The following is a 23,122-nucleotide window of genomic DNA, read 5'->3' as shown; positions in this document are numbered from 1 at the left end:
GGAAAGGCTGAGAGACCTGGGACAATTAGCCTGGAGAAGAGAAGGCTCAGAGGAATCTTATTACATCTACACATATATGGAGAGAGGGTACAAAGAGGATGGAGCCAGTGGTACCCAGTGACAAGACCAGAAGCAACAGGCACACACTGAAACACTGGAGGTTCACTCTGAATATCATGAAACTTTTTTATACTGTAAGAGTAAAAGAGCACTGGCACAGGTTGCCCAGGGAAGTTGTGGAGTCTTCCTCCTTGGAGATATTCAGAAGCCATCTGGACACGGTCCTAGGTAATTTGCTCTAGGTGGCCCTGCTTGAGCAATGGGGTTGGACTACATGACCTTTGAAGGTCCCTTTCACCCTCATGTATTCTATGATTCTGTAATTTAATAGCTCTTAAAAGTATTTACATAGAAGGAAAGTAAGAAGCCTCATACTTAGTTGGTAAATATATTTTTTCTAAATATATTTTTTCTAAAGTGCTCTTAGCAAAATAGGTAAGCAAAAGCTTCCTTTGTACCCAACAGAAGAATTCTGGTTCCACTGAGGCCAATGACAAAATTTCTACTGACTTAAATAATACAGTTTTACAGAGTATCTTTTTTAAAAAGAATGGCTTTGTATTGTTCTGTTCCAATTTCGAGTTCTTGTCAATAGCCATGTTTTTCAACTTATAAAATGTGAATGCCTTTGACTGAAATTAACTGTTGTTTTCAACATTAAAAAATCTGACTCGAATCCTGTCATTTTTCTGTAGCACTAATTTAGAATTCGACTCTAGGTGAATTCTCTCCTTTTCACAACTGAGCGCCATTGACATTAAACTGTTGTAAATTCACTCCACAGGGATGAATAACTCCTTTGATTTCAATGGAGCACCTCCAGATTGATGCAGCTGTAGATGAGAATAGAGCATAGTCCTTCATTTTATATTCACTCCCCATTTAATATGTATTTGGTTTTCTGAATCGCAGAATCATAGAATCGTTGAAGTTGGAAAATGTTTGTAGAGTGAAAAAGAAGGACTGTGTCTTTTAAACTGAATTTTTAAGAATGTAAAATTTAAGAATATAGACAACTAGACTTGGGCAGGAATGATGCATTACTTTGGAAATAATATCTTTACAGTATGACAGCATTTTTTCTCTCAGTGAATTTTAAAGAGCAGAAGTATTATACTCTGACAAAGAGATGAATGTATCAGGCATCTTAATTTCTTACCTGCGAAGTTATTGTGACTGGAAAATACAATTTACATTTATTGATAACAAAATCTTAACCACATATGCTTCAAAACTTTATTGAGAAACAACCTAAGAGCCACATTGTCCTACCTGGTCCTCATATATAGCATACATTCAAAGTGAAATTCTCGAATGGAGAAAAAATATTTAATTTTAGCTTCTGAGCTAAAAGAAAAGTAACATTGAAGATTTCAAAAGTTTCATCACAAAAAAACCACAGTAGTTTGCTTTAATCATACAAGATCCTAAAGAAAGCTACAGCTTTCAAAAAATTGGGGTAGAAAAGAAATGTTGCATACAAAGAGCAAATTGTCAAAACGGAAAAAAATAAAAAAGAAAATTTCTTGGCAAAAATAATATTACTCAAGGAGATAAACGTAATTTTCAAGATCTGTTTTCAGGTACATATAAAATAAATTACTTCAACTAAATATCTTCAACATCTTCTATGGCCAACATTGAGGCACCAATTTTACACATCATACAAATTTCCACTTAGCACTTATTGGTCAATGTGAAAAAAAAAAACGTGAACTTTCACAGTGATTTTTTTTTAACTCCTCTTTTCTATTTTTTTTTCTTAAATCACTAATGGCTTATCCTTGCCTAACAGAAAACAACATAAACTTTTTTTTCAGGTTTATCTAAATTCAAATGGATTGAAATACTATAATGTATATAATACATGTAAGAACCTACTTTCTTACCTTCCGTGCTTGTAGGACTGCAACTAGTGATGTGGACATCGAAAGTGTTATAGCCAGGACTCAGTGGAATTGTATCATCAAGATAGATTATATGATTCTCTGCATACCTGCCACCCTGCCTGTAAAATAGAAATAATACTTATTGAGTGTGTTAAACAGGATGGACTTGCTGTTATTTGGACTGGGGCGAGAAAAGTTTTACAGTAGTATCAGTGCATGATATAGCACTATAACCACAGTATGATGTGCACTACACTAGGCAAGGCAAATAGGAAAAATACAAGGAAGCAAATAGGGTAAAACCTCACCTTCTAAATAATTATCGTTCTTTTCTGTACCTTAGCAGCAAATATCTGATATTAAATAATTTAATATCAGTGAATGTGTTGTAATACAAGTGTACTTTAACAGATGTTGACTTAAACTAGACAGATAAAAAGTCAGGAAACAACTTAGGACCTAGTAATGAATGAAGGCAGGAAGCACCATATTTATATTTACAAATGTTCTGAAATATGGTATAGGTTAGTTAAAAAATGATTCTTCAGCCTTGGGTTGTCTAGATTTTCTCACCAAGTGCTCAGCTCTCCCTTCTATCTCCACATGCCCATTAAAACTGTACATCATTTAAAGAGCATATGAAATATGAAATATCAAACCATCTTTCAGTATAATCTTAAAGAGATGGATGAAAAATTACAAGACAATAATGAGCCTCTTGAAATTCTTTTGGAATTTACTTGGCTACTGCCACTGCAGAACAGACCAAGTCTGTCTAGTCCACTGTGGTGTCATTTCTAAAAAGAATACAATATTATTCCATAACTTTCACTTCATAAAGTGGTGTAAGTGGAAGAATAGCCAAGACCCATTTGCACTGGATTTTCACATAAGCCCTGGAAAGGCTGCAAGAAGAAACGGTAACTCTGTATTTTGGAGACAATAAGAGGAAACAGGTTTAATGCAAAGAAACCTCTTTGTCTCCATTAGGACAGGATCCTTTGAAAAGTTCTAGAAGGAATTTGTGATTGAGAACTTCTCTCATTCTTTATTGACCATATGTTAGAAATCCTGATAAGGAGTTAGGAAATCCTGTCAGTCACAAGTGGTGAAAATGACGGCATAAATAATGATTATTTGAAGTGTATTTCTTTTTTTTAATCAATGATACTTTAGGCTCAGTTTTCCTACCATCTCTCCAAACTTCATTCCCAGGTGGTATGGTACAGTTTTAAATCAAAACTCACCTTTCTGAATCAGATCTGATCTTCACAATCTACGGAAGAGTTTTTTGTTAAGGGATTATTTCTGGTGATGAACAGGATAGAAAACCTGTAAGGGATGAAACATGGTTTTAAGAAGCTGCACATCATGATTATAGGATTGTTTGGGATCAGGAAAAAAACCTCAAGAGGTAATGCACAGAAGTCTGGATTTTATCCACGCTTGTACCAAATGTTTTTTGGGTTTTTCAGACATTCTATTTCTCTTCCTTTGCACTTTTCCACTCACTTACATTGAGCCTGCATTTCCTTGAAACAGTATTTGCTTTACACTCCTTTGTGTGTTAGGTGAAAATGTAAATAAATCTATAATTTAAGAGATAGAAGTAGTATTAGCACCAAAGATTAGGACTTACAGTCTTTGAACAATAAGAAGGGTTAATATTAAGAAAATTAGAATAGGAGGCTGAAGTTTACAAATTTTCCAAAAATTTTTCCATAGCTTATTCACAAATATATTTTATAAAAATCAGGAGGTCAGGGGATATGGACTTTCATTTAAAATATTACAAGTGGGCCTTATTTTCAGAAGCAGGTATGGCAATATTTGTTAAATCCAGCTCCATTTAAAATGCATTTTCCAAAGATGAACCAACTGAAAATGAATCATCACTTTTGGAAAACACATTTAATAACTCCATATATGAAGGCATATGTCTGGAAGCAGGAGTTAACCATCTGTGGTCCTTAAGTACATATAGTACACTTTACTAGAATTTTTATACAGATACATATATCTGTGTGCATGCAGGTTTCTCATGACAAATGGCAGTGTTTAAATGTAATTGGCATGGGTTTTCTATGGTCAAAAACATATTAAGAATGGATATTTTAAAAAAAAAAGTTTTCAAAAATCTGTGACTAAAAGAATTGAGAAAATTTATATATTTATTCTGCAATAATCTAGCTTTTAGATATCAGGAAGCATATACTTTTAGAGAGACAGATGCAGTTTGGTCCTTGAACTTGATAGTCTAGGATTTTCTGCTTGTTTGTAGGCAGAGTGGCATTGGCATTTTTCCCATTAAAATACTGTGTTTAAGACAAGAAATTCTCCTTGTTCACATAAGAATTTGAACTTGCTGAAATTTTTCAATTTAAACTTTTCTGAACAACACCAAAATGTCACAAAACCTGACTTTATTCTACAAGCATAGACTCTAGGATAGATTTCAAAAGGTATTCAGGTGCTTAAACATGTGGATTTGGAACTTTCTGTGATTTACAGATTTTGTCTAAGTGTATTAATCAGCTAACTACCATATGTTTTCATCTCTAAAAGCCTTTCAGATGAGAACACTATTTGTTTGCTTGCTAATATAACAGAAGTGTTTAAGGTACATATGTGACCTTGCAGGGTTAGGGAGTATATCTTACAGGGAGTCAGCACCATTCATGTCAGCTTAATCATACCAAGATATTGGTGGCTATTGCATTTTTTGAAAGACTTATTTTCTATTTCTTATTTCTTTTGAACAGAAGAAAACCAGCAGCTTGTCAGTATGGTATTAGGTGGGAGGCAGTACATGGCAGGATATGAGTTAGTCATTAAGCCTGCTGGTCAGTAAAAAAAACCTCAAAAACTCAAAACAAACTAAAACTTGTCATGACTAGGATGATTCTATGCAGAGGGAAAATGCATTAGACAATTTATTCAGAGATACAAATTTATTTCCAGAACATGCTAATACTAAGACAGAGAAAACATTTGAGATACTTCTTCCCTACCTTGCTGCAGAAAACTTCAAACATCTGCATTTTATACATTCCTACTTCAGGAACGTTTTCTCTGGACTAGTTCTGTATTATACCCATGCCCACCTTTGGGATTTGATCCTGTAAGATAGTTAAGTGGGATATTTATAGGGCAACCATGCTGATGAAGACCTTGTATGCTAAGCTGTAGAATAACAAGAATTTCTGCTTTGGTTAAATGAGAGCAAGTATATAAATATATCTCAGCCCTTTGTCACAAAACTGTGTGGGAAAGGCACATTAGGCAAGGTGCTAGAAGTGAGGGAAGCTCTAACTACTTGCAGCTATGACACATTATTATTCATTGCATGGTGTGTCACTCAGACTGTCATAATGCACAGCGGAGAGCATGCACATTATCAGTGCTGAACAGCACTGAGAGGGACTGCAGAGGCACAGGTCATTTGGGGGAAATACCTCAGTAGCAATCCAAGCACAGGTTTGCTGCTCATGGTGAAACAGATCTGGCAGCACATGCTAGAGGGATCATCACCTGGTTACTAACAACCAACAGAATTCATCCACTACAAATGAAGACATTTGAAAAGGCTTCCTGAGACGGAGTCAGAATTCTGTACGCAAAGTACTCACTAAATATTATTCAACCCCATATATTGGTCTTACAGAAAGTGATCTGAACAAAGAACAGGTCAAACGCGTAAACAGTCATATAGGTATGGGTGTCAGCACAATGCTTTGCTGAGGAAAAAGGATAATCAAGAGAAGGTAGAATCTGCAGGGTCAGAGAATGCACAAATACAGAAATCTAAAATCACCCAGGAAGAATGAAGAGAAATAAGGCAGCAAAGTAAGGAAATCAGATATAAGCATCAGATTTAAACACACACACACAAGATGAGTCGATTAGGCAAAGGCGGCAGTCTGAAGTTCTTGAATAAGAAAATCTCAAGTTATAGCTATAAAAAAAACAAAACTAGCTTATATGAACAAAAATTTTGTCCTACTTCCAATAAGAATATGCTTCCTTGAGCATTTGCAGAAAATGAAATCATAATGGAAAAATCCATCTTCCGTCCCCCATCTGTAAAATGATTGCAATATTGGGATAAGTTCTTCAATGTTTCTGCTTCCCTCTGTTTTCTTTCCCCACATACAGTAGCACTCTCTTTTTAAGGTGTTTGGGGTTTCCTTTTTTTTTGGTTGGTTGTTCGGTTTGGTTTGGTTTTCTTTGGTTTTTTTTAATAAACTTCTGACCACGAGTCAAGAATAAAAAACTTGAGGTCAAACTTTAGCAGCAATTCAGAGAAAGAATTCTCAAACATGCTTAGCAGGTCAGAAAGCATTACTGTAGTACCATTACAACCAGCCCTGCATGAGACCTTCTAGCAGCTGGTATCAGCACTTTCAAACCTTATCTATACTTCACTCATGCTAATAGGTTTCTTTTAGAATACATTGGATAATAAGATACAAATCACACTGTAATATTCCTTGTTAGACCAAGAGTTTGAGCAATTATGATTGAGGTGCAGAGCATTTCCTAGGAAACTATTAAGAGGAGCTAATGATATGCTCCTCCATCAATAATATGAATTTATTAGTAACATTACAATATATATAAAAGACCCTATAAGCTTATTACCTTTAAATTAGCAAAACACCCACACATTAGGTTGTATTGATGCAGGTCTTTTCATCAGTGGGTCTAAAATTATTGCATAGGAACCATCTTACAGACCAACAAAATGTACCAGCTTCATTCTGGTAAATGATTCACAGCAGTACCACACAGAATTTTCACAGTAAGAACGAGAATTTGGTTTCTTGTTCCATTTCTTTTAAAATTTTAGTAGGCAAAATGCAACCATATAAGTATCATCATAATTTTTTATGATTATTCAAAAGATACTGATATCAAAGGACCTGAACAAAACTGTCAAACTTGATCGGGAATGTAATGGTCTAAGCAGTACAAAACACATTCAAATAATGTGACCATTTCTTAACTCACTGAACAATTTGAGCACAACAGTAAGCTAGCAATTTAAGACAACATGGTTGATGGGAAACGTGATATGGGAAGGTCAGGATGAATATCAAACTGAAAACAAGAAAGGATTTATATATTCATATCTTCATTAAAAAGTCAATGTCTTTCAATAAGCACTGCACCATGTATGATTAATTTTTCATGACATTCAGAATTGTTATCCAATGACTTCTAGAAAACTTGGTATAAAAAAAATCTTTATGCTTTTTATGGAACAAACAAGCAATTTGAAAACAAATAAAGGAGAGAGAAAACATACTATTGCAGTATGTGATGCTCTAAAGATTCTCATTTTGCGTTTTGTTGGGGTTTGGTTTTTTGTGGTTTTTCATTAATATTTACAAGGGAAAAGTTAAATTATGGAGTCATAGTTTTGGAAGGGAAGGGGGCATCCAGTCTAATCTCCTGCTCAAAACAGATCTGATCAGAGCAGATATCTCAGGGCACATCCAGTGGAGACTTACAACACCTACAACACCTGCAAGAGCCTACAATCTCTCTTGACAACCTTATCTGATTTTTTACCACCCCAGAGTTTTGGGGTTTTCTTCCCCTATTATTAATGTGAAAGCTGGGAGGTACCAGGAGAGAGAAATGGCTTAGGAATGCTGCCTTTGCTGCCCTGGGAGCTGAATTCGCCATTGCAATGATGGTAACCAATGTCAATCGAATGGCAGCCTACTACATGATGTCAGAGGGATAAACAGCATCAACTGTGCCAGTCCATGCACTAAAAATGTTTCCTGAGGAACAAAATAGACTTTTAAACCTAGAATGAAAATACAGAGAAGGCACCTCTAAAAACAGAAAAGGTGGGATCAAGGAATTAAGAATGAACAGAGAACATCTGTATCTCCAATATCTCAGCAAGATTAGCTACAGAAGTTATGACAATTGCACAAAATTATCAGCTGGGCACTGTGAAACATCCAGTTTTGTTCTGTGAGTTTTAATGACATCCTGCTGTTCCCTGTGATACTCTGGCACCCTGGATATATGCACTATTGAAAACCAAGCTAGAAGGAATGAAATTATCCAACAAAGAAATGTTTAGCTCAAATTCCAGTCTTTTAAATACACATAAATATAACTGTTACAGTATAACTATTACCTGAATGCGTCAGAAGCAGCTGTGTTTTCCGTTTCAGATTACACTGAATCATTCCAGACAAAACCGTCCTAATTTAGTCTACATACATTTATGCTCTTATTAGCTATTATATATGTTTCTGCATTATTAGAAGTCAGGCTAAAAAGAAGTTTCATGAATGATAACATGCAGCAAGTTTTTTAAAATCTTGATTAAAATTATGTAAAGATTTTTCTAATATACTGATATTTAAGATTACAGAAAGTAAAATATTAATCCAAATAAAATTATACGAAATACAATATTTAATCATAGGTAATTTTAGATTATGACACAGAATTACTGAGGTTATAAAAAATTCTGCTTTTAAATGATACTTGAAAAAACTGTGAAAGTATAAGATAGTCTGTGATCAAACATGGTGCAAGTCTATTGAAATGGGAGGCCAAATGGCTATTAAAGATTTATTCTCAGATATTTCTAAAGACTACCAGCCAGTTCCTACTGCACTTGCTCAAGCAAGTACACACAATGACTTTGTCAGAGTACTTTTATAAGAAAAGCTGAAGGGCCAGGAGTTGGACTTTGATGATCCTTGGAGGTCCCTTCCAACTCAGAATATTCTACAATTCTATGATTATTTGTTCACTTATAGAAAATGACTGTCAGCTGTACTTGTTTTATGCATACATACATGTGTGCATGCATGCACTGACTTTGCTCTTTACAAGCAGAATAAAAATAATTTTCTGTGTAAATATAGCTCAAAAATATTAACCTAGAGAAAATAACTTGGAGATACTGATAGAATTTAACAGGTATCATATGAGGAAAGAGAAAACTAAATTATCAGAAGACATGAAAAATCTATTAGGGATCAGCATATAAATTGAAGTATTTCCTGACAACTGTCATTATTGTGCCAAAGTTCAGACAAGCAATAGAGATGTCTCACTCAGTGTCCTATGCTGCCTGCCAGCGCTATCATAGCATCCAGGAATCTGAAACAAAACCAGCTGATTAAAAAACTAGAATAAAAGGAGACCAAATGGTTTTCTTTCCTATTACCTGTTTATAAAAACAATTGTGTATTGTAAAGATCTTCTAAAGGATCTTTTATTTAATGCTGTTTCATCAAGAAACTTACTCTGTACAGGTTTCAGTAAAGGTGAGACTGACGGAAAATGCAGCAGAATACAGTTCTGGCTACATATGCCATTTTTTCCCATGTATATGACATGACCACAGAGCTGTGAAAGGCTAGCTGTGAAATTGCAGACCACAGTTTTAACTTTTATCTACTGGGTTGCACATGATTTATACTAAATGGGTTATTTCAAGAGCTAGGATGTGTTGTCATCAACTCCTAAAATATGCATTAATGATAATAAAAATTTCACACGAAGCCTTAGCAAGACTGATTTCTAATTACTCCTAACAGAAAAAAAAAAAAAAAATCATAACTCTACAGTCCTGTACCTACTCCAGAACACAGCCAGTAGGACAAAATAAGCAAGATTAACTTGTATGCATATATTATAAACTGGCACCTGCATGAGTTAAAGCAAAAATTGAGCTTAGTTCACAGCAACAGAAGAAAAGTGGAAGAGTAGAGGAAAAAACTTTCTAGCTTTAAGAATAGGTAACCACAAACTTTTTCAAACTGCAATCTTGATTGTAATTCCAATCCCAAAATGTTCAAATCACCTAACAGAAATAAATGAACTTGTAAGTCCCCCATTCCAGGCAAACTCAGCAAAAAATGAGTCAGCCCTTGATTTCCTCCTTGCCCTCAATAACCAGTCTAATGACACTGAAATCTGTTGCTATGTACTGTCACTTTACAGGAGAAAGTGATTGCACACAGACTTTTCCAAACATTTGTATTTGTATGACGTGAAACTACAAAGCACACATTTTATGCCTGCATTTCCTACATTTTCCAGCCTTATCTTAAATCCTGATACATCCAAATCAATTCATCCTTGAATAATTCTCAAGTTACTAGAAAAGTACAAGAGAAAACGAAAACATTCAAATGTCACTTGAATTTGCCACACATTCAGACACTGAAAACAAAACTATTTGATTAACAATGTTGAGCCATACGGATGCTTTGCAACAGAGTCTCAGTCACAGTGTATTAAAATAAACTTCAGTCATTCTGTTAGTATGAAACAAACCTTTTGAAGACCCCAGTTCCATGCCTAGTAATCTTCCACAAAGACTAGCCTTTCTACCAGATGTAAGAATCTGCAATTGACAAATGAAAGCTGTAAAACTTGATGAGCTGAATTATTGCCATCCCTGGAATGTATATACTTCCTCTGAAACATTTAAGTAAAGTCCCACCTATTTCTAGAAAAAATCATGTGGAAGATAAGAAGGTGATCAGGAGTAGTCAGCACGCATTCACCAAAGAGAAATCATGATTAACCAACCTGATAGCCTTCTGTGATGAGACAACTGGCTGGATGGATGAGGGGAGAGCAGTGAATGTTTCCTACCTGTACTTCAGCAGCGCTTTCAACATTGTCTCCCATGGTATCTTCATAGGTAAGCTCAAGAAGTGTAGGCTAGAGGAGTGGATGGCAAGGTGGATTGGGAATTGGTTAAATGGCAGAGCTCAGAGGGTTTTGATCAGTGACAGAGGGTCTAGTTTGAGGCCTGTCACTAGGAGTGTCCCCAAGGTTCAATACTGGGACCAGTCTTGTTTAACTTATCCATTAATGACTTGGATGAGGGGGCAGATGCCTCCTCAGCAAGTGTACTGACAACACAAAGCCGGGAGGAGTGGCTGATAACCCAGAGAGCTGTGCTGCCATTTAGAAGGAACTTGACAGGTTGGAGAAATGGGCAGAGAGGGACCTTCTGAAACTCAACAAAGACAAATGCAGGCTCTCTGAGCAGGGGATTTGGACTAGATGACCTCTAGTGATCCCTTCCAACTTTACCCATTCTGTGATTGTGTGATTCTTTGCAGCTGTAAAGGCAGCACAATTTTACTTGTGGGATCAAGCACAGGAAATTTGCACTTTACTAAAAATCTTTAGTCTGTGTCGGATTCTGTTGCAGTTTACTACATGAGAAAGTCTGAAATTTACATCAAAACAGGAAGCATGGCATATAACAGCTGTCGTAGCTATCTCAGTAACAAGATGGCAAGGCAGGGAAGAATATTTCCTTCCTTCCTAGGTTCCCCAGAATTTCCTAATGGGAAATGAAGATATTTCAAAGACATGAAAGTTACATGAATTTGTATAACATGAGCTCAAGTTGCTGTAAAAAGGAGCAGAGATAAACCTTTCATGATCACACTTCCCTCTCCTGTTTTGACTCACAAACAAAAAAAGGTCAAGATCCAGATGTCCTAAACCATACTTGGTGCCTTCATTGTCTTGGAAAGAACGGTTCATTGCTAAATGAAGCAAGACAATTAATTCAGTATATTACTATGAACTTCAGCTGCCACTCAAATGAAACTCTTTTCCTCTGTGTAAAAAAGTAACCTGACTTTGAATTTAGAAACAGCCACCTTGCCACTAGAATTGGAGAATTTGCACACATCTACATGTTAGATTTGCCATGTTCTAATGATCTGTATGAACTAAGTACCAAGGGGGAAAATCAATTCATTTCCCTTAGCAAAAATTTCAGAATATTTAGCTCAGAGAGTTTTTGTGATATTCTTGTACTGAAGTCTCATGAACTTGCTCCCAAATAAGCGTAAACAGTTTCTTTGTTTCATTACTTTAAGCCACCTGTTTAATTAATTTATTTTATTACAATTGCTGTTTGAGGAAAACAAGTAATTCTTGCAATCCAGGGGAAAATCACTGCTGTTTTATATTCTGAGACTCTGAAGAGAGGTTGTAAATAGTAGAAATATATTATAAATATTTTCAAATGAGAAAACTAGCACAAACCAGTCTATTCATCATTTCAAAACTAAGAATAGGTTTGTATTTTGAACACCAATAAAAAAGACATTAAAAACCTCAGAAATACAGAGCAAAATATAACATTGCATATGAGATCAAAAAAACCTGTGGCTTTTGGTCTGAAATTATTTTTTCAAAAATGGTTTTGGTAGGAAGAAAAAAAGAGAAAATTTTATTTTAATTTGACCCTAGTATACTTGTGCTTTTTGATTTTATATTTAAATGGATTAGCTGGAAGATCATAAAACATATATGCATTCATGCTTTGTGTCTTTCAAAAAGAAAGCTTTACACAAACTCAAAGGTTAAAATGTAAAGATTTTCAATAACCTCAAAATCCTAATTATTAACAGATTCACAATCTACCCTTAAAAGATAACTTATTCATAAAAAAATTGTTTTGCCAATATTGCCATGTACATGTTTAGAAACTCCTTTTGAAAATGTCAATCAGTTTATAAATGTTTTGTCCATATCCTCAAGTACTTCTGGATTACTTTCTACCTCATATTCTGCAATGCTTTGTCAGGTTCAGTGTTAAGTAACTCTCAAATCATTCTAATAACACAGCTATTATTTTGTTATTCAGATGATTCTGTCTATGCTTAACATTATGATTTTCCATCTAGCTTTTCTTTGTTTGATTTCCATTAATTTTTCTCATTTGAAGCTTCTGTATTAAGCACAGTACTGTGTCTTACAAAAAACAAACAAACCACAACCAAAAAACCAAACTAAATCAACCCACAAAACAAAACAACAAACCAACAAATGCACAAAAAACAAACACCCCTCCCAAAAAACCCAAACACCACAACAACAAAAAAACCAAACAAACAAATTATCTCCTTAGGAGGATAATTATTAATCTCAGTGAAAAGCACTGAGATTCTCAAGTTCTAAAAAAAATTTGTATGAGAATTTACTAATTCTGTAGTGTTAGGATAATTGTATTTCAACTGCACTGTAGTGTGGCAAGAATAACCATGAATAAATGCCAACTAAATGCTATGGAACCATAATCTCCACTCACCATGCAGCGTTTCAACAACTAAGTCAGAAAGCCAAATTTACCATCCTAACATGTGATAATTACACTCTTTAACCCCTTGCAAACCACCCCTAAGTAGACAAAATAAGAACTGATAAGTCTGGGGTCAGAAAGATCAAAGAAGCAGTTGCTCATAAAACTATTATGAACTGGGTAACTTGAGGCGTTTTTATCTTCTTCTATAATTAAGAAATATTATATTCCATACCATGCTGACATTAAGAATTAATACAGTATTGCTTATGAAAATAATAGGAGAAATGAAGTTGCATTGTTTTAAGAAGATTTTGAGGCAATTTCCCTATGAAACTGCTGAGATATTTCAGAAAATCTAAATACTGAGTTGACAAATCCAGTTGCTTTCAAGGACAGCTATGTGAAATATCTTATGTCCACTCCAGTTTTCTTTAGTAAAATATGTTTACATGCTTTCTATTCTACTAATCAGCTAATGGATGGTAGGAAAAACAGCAAATACCAGTGAAAGAGACTCAAGAAATTTCTACATTTACAAAGGAGCAAAAAGTATCAAACTTTGGCAAAAGCTGTAATGAAATGTAGCATCAAGACACAAATTGAAAGTGAAAGATATTTTTTTCTATTCACTACTCAAGGAAAAAATGAGTCAGTATTAAAATTCAATTCTTGCTGCTGCATCTGCAGGCATAAGAATGAATATTAGCCACATTGTTAAAGTACAGATAAACCATCACAAAGTGGTTTTGTTAAACTCTGTGAAATGTATCTCAACAACCATTAATAATAACTAGTAGAAATATTTACTTGAGATCATTGGGTCACAAAGGGCATGATAAACATGGTGACAGCTTTCTTGGTATGACAGAAAAATGAGTTTTGACCTGGTTGAGGTCTCCCATATGTGTCCTGTAAGTCCAGCTAATGAGGCAGGACAATCATTAAACTTGGATGAATTAATATGACATGAATAGGAGAATCTGCAGATACAGTGACAGAGATGAAAGTAGGTCACATTCTCACAATTTAAATAGAAACAGTCTAGGCAGCATTAGCATAAGCCTTGTAAGACTTCTACTGAAACCCACAGCACAAATCTGTAACATCTATTATGACTGACAAGAAATATAAGAATAGATAAACCAACAAAAAGATCATAGAGATACATAAAAAGAGAAAAAAAAGGAAAAACTGCTTTAGTTTTAACTGGCATTCAGTGAATTAAAAATGTTTACAGCATACTCAATAAATATGATGCCTAATATGATGAAAAACAATGGATATAACAATTATTTTGAGATAATTTCACTTCAAATGACTGTAAAAAATACATATCTCATTGTTAGTGTATATAAAATATTAAAAAATATTGAATAAGAGTGAGAACTGAGTAACAATATTTTACAAGAGTATTGAAATGTCTTGTTTTCTCTAAAGCTCTCGGTGGAACACACAACGTTTTTTAGAAAAAGCATCAAATAACCAAAAAAAAGCTGTCAGTGTGTAAGAGTTCTTTGTCCATTCTTCTCCTGCACCTTTACTCTATTCTTTGCTCATTTTAAGAGAATACTATGGTAATGTTGAGTGAACACATGAAGCAGCAATGACATGATGAAAACAAACAACTGAAATATGAAATGGCTAATAGGAAAAATGGAAATATGAAGAATATTTGTGTTTTTAAAAAATGTTCTTAATTTATATAAATGGAAGATAAATGTTCACAAAAAATTAACAGCTGTGATTATCATTCATCAGCAATATATTATGTGGTCTGAGCAGTTCCCAGGTGAAGATTCTGTTCAAAATTTTTTGGTACAACAGAAACGCTTTCTATGTATCATTGTCCACCCCCACCCGTCTTGAAATGGAATGATACAAAACCCAAATAATTTTCAAAGTCATGAATATTACATAGTGTGTTGTAATGAGAGGGTAATAAGCAGGTTGTCTTTTAAGTGCTTGCTTGATCTGTATTCCAGTATTCAAAGTGCCTACTAATAAAAAGTTGCTTACGAAACTGCAGTTCCTTTTACAAGAAAAAGTGTTAATGTTCGTTGTATGGTCACATTTCCATTTTGGGTAGTTATATGCCACCAAAAATTTGTACTAGGCTACGTCACCTTTTTTTTTTTTTTCCCATTACACCAATTTTTACAAAATGAAACAGATAGAATGCAATGATTGATATTTACAGCCATTAGAATCTGGCTTTGACTATTACATCTTCAAGAGACGTAAGTCTGTGCATCTTATGTATAATAGATGAGTACAGAAATACTAAAGGATTCAGATCTTTAGCATATAAGCAATAGAATGCATTGGAATCATACATCATTGTTTAATTTAATCTAAACCCACATATATTTCAAATGTTCCAGTGTTCTATATCGCTTTATTGTTGCACCCCTTGGTATTTACTTGCTATTGATTTGTGTATACAGGAGCACTGTCAAAAATACATTAAAGACAGACATGGTAGCCTACAGGTAGATCTGCAAAGCTGTTACAAAGAACTAACTGTGAGGTTCCAGATATAATTAATTATGTTTCTGAACTTATCTTTCCTTGTTTGTATCACATAGCAACTGATGTCTAAATTACTTGTTTATTCAATGGATATTTGTTGACATTTGTAGGAAAGAGGTTTCCTCTATAAGGGAAAAATAGGGAGTTTCAATGTCTTAAAAGAAAAAAAGTCTGTTTTGATTTTTTTTTTCCAAAAACTGAAAATCAGTTTTGCAAAATAAATGCTTTAGCAAAGCTTTTCCTTTGAGGGACAGGAAAAAAAAAGGCAGAGAACTATTCAACGGAAAAAAACTAAAAGCTATATAATTTTAGAATCATTGAATCATCAAGATTGGAAGGGGTCTTTAAGATCATCAAGTCCAACTCCTCACCCAGCACTGTTCCTGTAACCCCTAAACCACTACATCATATCACCCAGTGCTAGATTCAGATGCCTCAAACACCTGCAGAGAGGGTGACTCCACTACCACCCTAGACAACCTATTCCATTGCTTGGCCACCCTAACAGTGAAAAATCTTTTTCTAATACCTACTCTGAATCTTCCTTGTCTCAGCTTAAGTCCATCTCTAGTCCTCTCACTGCAGGCACAGTAGACTGATCCCCACCTCTCTACAACCTCCTTCCATGTAGTTCTAGAGAGCGATGAGGTCCCCCCAAGCCTCCTCTTCTTGAGACTAAACAAACCCAGCTTCCACAGTCATTCCTCATAAGATATATTTTTTCTAGACCTTTCACCTCTTTCCACTCTTTGCTGGACATGCTCCAGCAGCTCAGTGTCATTTTTAATATGAGGGGCACAGAACTGAACACAGTACTCAAGGTGCAGCCTCACTAATGCCAAGTACAGGGGGACAATCATTCCCCTGGTCCCATTGGTCACATTATTCTGGGTACAGGCCAAGATGCCATTGGCTTCTTGGCCACTTGGGCACATTGCTGGTCAGTCAGCACCCCAAAGTCCCTTTCCACTGAACAGCTCTTAAGCTGCTCTTCCGTCAGCCTGTAGCACTGCCTGGGATTGTTGTGACACAAGTGTAGGACCTGGCACTTTGCCTTATTGAACCTCACACGGTCGTCCTTAGCCCAGATGCCTCTGTAGAACCTTCCTACCCTCAAGCAGATCAACGCTCCCACCAAACTTTGTGTCATCTGCAAATTTACTGAGGGTGCACTCAATCTCCACATCCAGATCATCAAGAAGACATTAAGCAGGACTGGCCCCAAAACTGAGCCCTCAGGGACACATTTATAAATAGAGATCAACATATTAAAAAAAAAAAATTACCGATGTAAAAAAATAAATATGAAATTTAAATTTTCAAATTAAATAATTGTTGTAATTAAAATTAAAAAATTTTTAAGCAAACCTCCATTTCTTATATATATATATAAAAGTATTCATTAGCACATCAATTAAGATCTATAATTGCTTTAAGCGTAAAATAGATGAATTTTCCTGTCATTCCCAGTTAGGTTATTTTCAATGAGGTAAGAGCCCTTTTGGAACATAAGTAGGAAAACAATAATTATTCTAAAAAGAAAAAGGGAAACATTTGAATCTAGAAGCAAGGTAAATGTTTCTGCTTCAATATTTTTTTCTAAGAACTATCATTAGAAAGTTAACAATAATACTAGATAGTGCCTATTTTTTTTTCTAATGTTCATATAGTTTCTTATTAGAAATCTATTCACTGGATTTAGCCAAGTACGTGTATATATACTAGCTTTTTTTTACTGTTTTGAACTATCCTTTCAAGACACATGTATAATTTTGGTCTCCACAACTACAAGTGTTGAAGCAGCAAGACTCAAAAGTGAAAAAAATGATGACGTAAATCTTGTGTCTTGAAGATCTCAAGATGAAACACAGAAATAAGTAATGTCTTCAAACTCTCCTAGCTCAGAAAGACAACTAAATATTTTACATATTTAAACCACAACCTTGTTTCCAGATGAGTTTCAGGGGAAAAAAAATTACTTGGAGAGGTCTGTGAAGTAGACTGCCTTTATTATACATACCAATATCAAATGTTACAAAAGTTGAAAGGCATCTGTCTTGGACATATCTTTATATGACTGTTAGTCATGGATTTAAATCAAGATTGTCCCAGGGAGATTAAACAGCTTAACAACCAGATGCTGCAGAGCAGTATTTGGCATAGGTAGAGTTGATAAAGTTACCGACTTTGAAGAAAACAGAAGAGACTGCAAATGTTCCCAACCCTTATAATTAAAACAGCAGAATGTATAGGTAAAAAAATTTTAATTGAGTAGTGTGTGGCTTAAAGCAGAAGTAAATACCAACTGGTATATGGACATTTATACTATATGGGTTATTCTAATATCCAGCTATTCTACTTCCAATTATTCAAAGTTATAACAGTGTAGTCAGGAAAGTAGTCTTCTGCGTTTAGGAAGATTCATTACTCCTTGTTCTGAAAATCTTAAGAACTCTCTCGATGAGCCAAGAACAAAGCTTTACAATTTTACTGTAAAGTATTCTAAGTGTAGAAACTGATTCTTCTATTCTCATAGACTGGCTTGATTCAAGCAGCAACACAAAGATGGCCCAAACTATTACCAGTGTTAATAAACTTGTCAAAATTATAACATTTAATGCAAAACATTCTATTTTTATGAATTCTAATGAATAATAATACCTTGGAGAGAAGGGTCTCTCTAGATTTCCAGGGGCAGTGGCTTCAGGATATGAACAGAGAAATTATTTCTCAAATGTTGTTACATAAACTTTGCAGATAACATAAAAATATTTTATTTTTCATTACAAAGTAACTTTCTGGAAGCATCTCCTCTATGGATAAGTGACATGAATAATGTCCTGATTTCCTTCATCAAAATATTTCATTTTGTACTCAACAGTGCAGCCTGTAAAAATACATCCTTCTTCATTTTCAGGTGCAGAAAATTTCAGCCAGCTATATTTTTAAAATTTCAAAAGTCTGAATTTGAAAAATCTCACCTCTAGCATCTGGTAAATACTGCTGATTATTTTGTTTAGCTGTGCAGAATTTAATCAACAGCAAATCCACAAAAAGTATTCCTGGAAGAACATGCCCAATACCTTTAACAAAATTTCAGGGAACTGAAAACTGCCTGCAGACAATGACTTATACATTATTCTATTATTTTCTTAAGTCACCTGCATCAAATAGGACAGCACTCATTTTCCCCCTTAAAATCACAGCACCACTAGTGCTTTTCTCCCAGGCAAGTTACAATACAGACTGGCAGGGAAACAATTGTGTTTTGATAGATGGGGGTGCATTATATGCATCCCTATAGTGGTAACAGTATAGAAAACCCTCTACTATTAAGCCAGTGGGTTATATCTATACTAGCAAGAAGACAGCATTCTTTATCATCTATATGAAATAAATTAGCATGTTTATCTTACCTCTCAAGGGTAAAGATGCCAGTGTCATAGGCAACATCAAGTTTAGAGCACTGGCTAGCATTTTTTTTGCAGCGACACAAAGACCGAGACGCCCAGAGAGAAAAAGGTTATGATTCAACTCCTAGAAGCAGTCCCTCTGGAGACCTCTTATGGGGTTTACTGAATGTCAGAAGATTTTGCTGTTCCTGTCTGCTAGACTTGTGCTGCAGATGGACAGCAGGATTTCAGCATAGAGTTTGCCTCTTTCTATCAGCTTCTAAATTCTACTAAAAGTGCCTATGGCACTGCTCTGTTAGGAAACATTTAGCACTGCCACAGACACTCATTCCGAGAAGAAGTCATTTCAAGGCACCAGAGTGCTTTTATAAACCTCTTCTGTGTATGCTTGAACACCAGAGTCTACAAGTACCTGCACACAGAAAAGTTTACTAACGGCCTCCATACACTAACCTGGAGGTGACAACGGAAATGAAACAATGCCCACAGCTGGTTTTGGTTACAACTCTGTTGACAGAGCACCTCTGGATATGTTTATATTTTACACAAGATACACTTTTCCTTCTAAGTCTGGGGTTTATTCCATATATATACACACACTATAGTAGCTTAAAAGAGAATGAAGAAGTCATACGCTCCACTTGGGCAGTGAGATTTCCCATGAACATACAACCAAAACCTCTCCAATAATGCTACTTAATTACGAGTTTTCTGAGTCAGGGCACTGAGAATAAAGGTTTGAAATTTACGTGAATGTCAAATCTTTACACTGAGTTAAATCGTTTTCATATTTTTGATACTGAAAAAATTAATTGGTAGCAGAAGTTATAATTCAGTCTTTAATTAAAGGCAAAGAAATAACAAACTACCATAAACATTTTATCCCTCAAAACCTAATCAAGAAATAAAGGCAGAGTGGGACTAACCATTAGATGTAAATAATATAAACATTCATTTGCTTAACCGATTTGAAGGTGTTTTCCCAGTTACATTTATAACCATCAATCAGGATGGAAGTTAAATTACTATCTGATTTTGACTGTTTAGCAGTTTACATCAGAACAGGTTGTGATCTCAAAGTCATGATTTCCAAGTGCTTTTGAGAAGTACTTGCTATTTAGATGATTCCCAAAAAAAGGCAGTGACAAAAAAAGGCAGTTGTGGGTCACAACTCACCCCCTGAAAGGAATTCCTTCTGACTCAGTTATTTCAGTAGAAATGGAAGTTTTCTTTAGTTTGTAGGTTTTCAGTCCAACAGGTTCTAAAATATCTCCTATGATTCATATAAAGAGGACATTGACAAGAACAATAACAAAAGATGTAAAACTGAAAACAGAGAATATTGAAAGGGAAAATAGTAGTATAGAAATCCCTTTCTCTTTTCATCTTTCTTTCAGGAAAAATGCTTTTATGATTGAAATGGAATTTAATAAGGTTATGATAGAAAATTCTTACCAATTGTCATATTCAAATAGCATACTGAAAATTTTATAGAATTTCCCTGACAACAGACAAACATCCTCTAACTATTTTTCTGTAATGGCTAGCTGCACAATTCATATTTAAAAACATGATTAAGAGGATTAAGAATACGCAATTTCAGACGATGAGAGCATCCTAGTCAATAGATTTATTTTATATAGAAGACAAATTCATTCCCAGGTGAAAAATGTGCACATCTTGCATTAGTTTTAAGTCAATTCTGTTATATCTCTTGGAAAAAAACCCCACACTAGTAACAAAGGAAGGTTATTAAGTAGAGAGAAGTTTTAAAAGATAACTGAATTTTTGCAGTCTTTCTAATTAGTCTATCCTTCTTACACAATCTTAGAGGCAGGATGTTCAAGTAAACAAAAGTTACTGTATCAACAACAAGTTCAAGAGGAATGCGGGCAGTCCTCCATCATTTTGTGTGTAATCACTACTTGTGGAAACAACTACTGCAGGCTGTGTCTGTGCTGAAGGCACCTGGCTGTGTTCCTAATTGCACTCAGATGAAACGAGGCAGAGACGAGAATTACTGAAAGTGAAACCACTACTATGTTCTTCCGGAGTGTTATTCTGGTTTCTGTCATAAATCAAAGATAAAAAGCTCCTCTTTTGTTTCAGTGGTTACCAATAGAAACAGTTAGCCACTTATATCAAGGTGGGAGGCTCATATGTAATAGGATGTAATCAAGAATAATATTTTCCCTAGAAATATGCTGGCATCCAGAAAAGAAGAAATAATTTCTTTCTGCTCTGAACACTCATTCTAACATAAATGCATGAAAGAAGGATGGGAGCAAAGTTTTAGACCCAAGGCCGGAGACCCCTCATGTTCCCAATGCAATTATGCAGGAGGTTCACATTTGTTTGTAGTGACAGTACAGACACCTGCTCACATGTCGAGGGAATATAGGCCTAAAGAAAAGAGGAATCAGTCAACTCATTTAAATCAATCCCTTTGTGCTACCCACTCAGCTCCTGAACACCGCCAGCCACAGAGCTGAGAGACAGTCTGCTGTTCAGGCTTCCACAACTGCCTGACCTTTCCTCTAAGCATATTAGCCTACAGCAGATCCAGCCTCAGCAGTCTTTTGGGGCCATGGACTTTGCTGAGTTTTATCCAGCCATCAGTGTTCTGAGCCCCAGGCAAATCCTTCAGTGCTGCTCTTTTTATCACAAAGTAATTACCTGGCCTTTCTTATGCCAGTTTGAATTCATGGGTGGAACTCACTGAAAAGGTTAAGGAGTCAAAAAATAAATTTAGAACTTGTTTTCAGTCAGTTTTCCTGACTTCATACCAGATGGAGTCAGCAACTTGAGAAGTCTGACAGGCAACTTGACTGAGCTGATCAGATGGTCAATTGATCACTTTCACATTTGCCAAAATGTTAAGGGATAAAAAACAGAAGCATATTCTATTGACATTAAAATACATAGACTAGAGACAGATTTCTGAAATGACACAGTAAACCACTTTGGAGTGGGAGGATTTTTTGCATAAGCACTGGAGACTTTGTCTCTGAGCAGAGTGACTGTTGTCTACGAACATTAAACAGTTTCATGTGTAGTTTTAGTCAGGGAAAGTACTTTGTGAAACAGAAAAGAAATTTCTCTGAGGACTTCATTTATATGCTCTGCAAAAGACAGTATTTGATTAATTAGCTAAAGAAGCACGGACTAAGAAGTTCTGGAATATTTGTATGCTATGCTTTGTCTTGTTCCAAGCACAATTTTGTTCAGATCAAGTCAGACAAACAATGAAATCTGTGACATTTGCAGATCAAAACTGGATTAATTTCAAATAGATTCAAATTCTTGGACTACCTGAATTTATTCATTTGAGATACTGTCATCCTCAATGCAGATAGAATAGGATCCTTCAGCAGCCTTTCATTGAGGGCCACCCTGCCCTCCCTCACCTTTCTTCTTACTAAACAAGAAGCTTCATAGTAAGGGTGAAAAATACCACATTGAATGCACTGATATTTATCCCATTTCAAAATAAATTGATTTAAATTTTAAAAATCAATGACAATCCTCCCTGCTCATCTGTTATATAGATACAAAATTCTGAAATGTTAAAAAAAGATCAAAATCTCATCTTTTGTTCTTAGGGGGAAAAAAGTTCAACTTTTCAGATTGCTTGTGTAAAACGTTCTCTGAAAATATTATTTTGGTTAAAGTTATAGTAATTCCTATTTTTGGATTAAGACAGTGTGCAGATAATTAAAGAAATACATAGCTATTTATTTAATTTCCCCCATATACTTTTTGTATCAAGAATTAGTCAAGAATATTACTTACAAGGTATTTTCATTTTTATTTTTCATAACGGGCTCTATATTAGCTTAATACTCTAATACTTAAAATTGTGCAATAAAACTTCAGTTATATTTATGACTGAGGGAAACAGATTCACTTCTGAAAGCAAAAACCCTCTAGAACAAAACATTGAAACATACACAGTTGTTTTTTTTAATTCCTCCATCATTACCTGTAGCCCATATGTTGTAATTCACACACAGACTCTGTGTATGTGTACAGATATATATTCACTATATATTGTGATGCCTATACGGAGTTGACAGCATAATACATTAGTCTTCCATTTATGCAAAAAATAGCAGATATGACTA

At 35.0% G+C, this 23,122-nt stretch overlaps 1 protein-coding gene across 7 annotated transcripts in view; it reads right to left on the bottom strand.

Annotated features, from left to right (window-relative positions):
- Positions 1-23,122, bottom strand: part of LRRC4C (leucine rich repeat containing 4C) — a 496,561-nt gene that overhangs the window by 102,473 nt on the left and 370,966 nt on the right. For 5 of the 7 annotated variants that reach the window (XM_017812552.1, XM_017812506.1, XM_017812499.1 and 2 more), the window contains 2 exons: positions 3,197-3,281; positions 1,950-2,068 (listed from right to left, as the gene is read on the bottom strand). The gene's annotated coding sequence lies outside the window, so the exon portion shown is untranslated. Of the gene's footprint in view, positions 1-1,949; positions 2,069-3,196; positions 3,282-4,960; positions 5,029-10,595; positions 10,615-23,122 lie in introns of those variants that run through there. The other 2 variants (XM_017812545.1, XM_017812544.1) reach the window with 2 other exon arrangements.

The sequence above is a fragment of the Lepidothrix coronata genome, unplaced genomic scaffold (assembly GCF_001604755.1).
Source record: "Lepidothrix coronata isolate B3197 unplaced genomic scaffold, Lepidothrix_coronata-1.0 Scaffold1, whole genome shotgun sequence".
NCBI classification, from domain to species: Eukaryota; Metazoa; Chordata; class Aves; order Passeriformes; family Pipridae; genus Lepidothrix; species Lepidothrix coronata.
The sequence above is the reverse complement of the archived record's forward strand: the minus strand, read 5'-3'. Positions and strand labels throughout refer to the sequence as shown.